Source organism: Cryptomeria japonica, chromosome 11 (genome assembly GCF_030272615.1).
Source record: "Cryptomeria japonica chromosome 11, Sugi_1.0, whole genome shotgun sequence".
In the NCBI taxonomy this organism is placed as follows: domain Eukaryota; kingdom Viridiplantae; phylum Streptophyta; class Pinopsida; order Cupressales; family Cupressaceae; genus Cryptomeria; species Cryptomeria japonica.
In genome coordinates this window covers 450,623,082-450,625,025 of record NC_081415.1, presented here as the reverse complement: position 1 = coordinate 450,625,025, position 1,944 = coordinate 450,623,082, and positions in this window count along the sequence as shown.

The following is a 1,944-nucleotide window of genomic DNA, read 5'->3' as shown; positions in this document are numbered from 1 at the left end:
CATATTCAACCATCTTCAATCTCCATATGGCATCCATGGCTAGTGCTAAAAGCTGAGAGCTACACTCATTTGAGAACTTGGAGAGGAGAGGAACAAGAGAGAGCTAATGGCGTAGGGAGCATCATGAGTGAAGTCTTAATATGCTTCGATGCTTAATCTTTCTTGATAATGCTTTTTAATGGTTTAGTTCTATGTTGATTTGACTAACCCCCGGACTAACCGTTTTATGGCATTACAAGTGTATTTAGAAGGAGCAAAGGGAAAAGTAGATGAAGAAGGAATATATTGTGTAGGAAGATTCTCCTTTCTATCATCATGCATATCCTCTTTGATAGGTTGGGAAGGAAGATCCTTATCATCTAAGGCCTCATATTTACTTAATGTTATGTAGGGAGATAGATCACGAATGAAATGCATAACATCATCTTCTCTACAAAGGTTTTGATGGTTAAGATAGGCTCTAGGAGAATAAGGGGGATCTAGAGAGATTGAAACACCAATATTTTGATCTTGCCCCCCTTGCACTGGGGTATGTGAAGAAGATGGTTCCATGTTTCTCTTAAATTCTTTCTCTCTAGTAGAGAGATAATTGGTAGGAGTATTAGCTCTTTCTTCATTCACATTAGATACCATAGGAGAGGTACAAGTATTAGGTTTTCATGCTAGCATCTCTAGTATTAGGATCAACAAAAGCTTTGATGTGATCTACATATGTAATGCATTTTCCTAAAAGTGTCACCATAAAGCAACATGCACTATGGATAAAAGCTTTGAGATTTAATTGATTAATAGAAAGCAATTTGGAAATTCTAAAAATCCAATATGCCAAAGTGCTATGAATGAAAAGAAGCAATGTGGAGTGAAAGAAACCATTATCCAACACATGATTATGATAAATATAGGTGAAAAGTAATGTAATATCATATGTGAAATAACAAATAAATCAGATCTATTAAGTGTCATTATGTTGTAAAATCAGATCTGAAAATAGATTTAAAAAATTATGCAACCATAAATCAAATCAACCAAAATAAATTAAGGTTTTTTGTGAATTAACCTCTAAATTTATGTAATTTGATTAAAATAAGATCTATGAATGCAAAATTGAAAATGAAAATGTTCCCAAACAGGATCTAAGACAATTAATCCAAATTAAACAACTCACAAGTTCAATTTAAGAATTATAAATTAGGGTTTGTGTGAATTTAACCTCTAAATTTATGAAATTCAATTGAAAATTAAAAGTTATAAATGTGAATTTGAATTTTAAAATGAATAAACACTTAGATTTGAGAACATGAATTAATAAAGGGTGTAATACGTCGGGTTCACCAAAATGTAATGGTGAAAAATTAGGGTTTCCACCACTAGATGTAGTGGAATCCCTTAATTTTTGCTTGGGGACCATTACATTAAAGATGGGCGAATCCAATAGATCTAGCCCCAAATCAACAAGGATAGGGTCGAGAATTATGATTAGATTTAGTGGTTGGAGTTTGATTCCCTCTTTTTAAGTTGAAATGTAAAAATGTTGAAATCGGGGTAAATGTGTTGAAATTGAAGTAGTTATGCATAAATAGTAAGCTACAATCGTCAAATGGAGCCACGAACCTGGATCTGAGCAATATGTGAATGTTTGGACATGTTCTGAGAAGGTCGACCTGAATTGTCGAGACCAAAATGCTCGTCACTCTGGTCCTTCATACTTTTTGCCATCCAAAGGGGAACCTATTCATCTCTATGAATTATGTTGATTTTGAAAGTTACAGCTTCACACCTATTCCTACACACAGCAGAGAAGGGAAAATGGTTGGGAATAAGGGTTTGCCTAAGTCAATAAATGCACATACTCAAATAAATAATGGAAAGCTATACCTCAGATCTGCAATTGTTGATGATGATGCTTTGTTTCTTGAATGTAATCACATATGTTGTATGAAATGG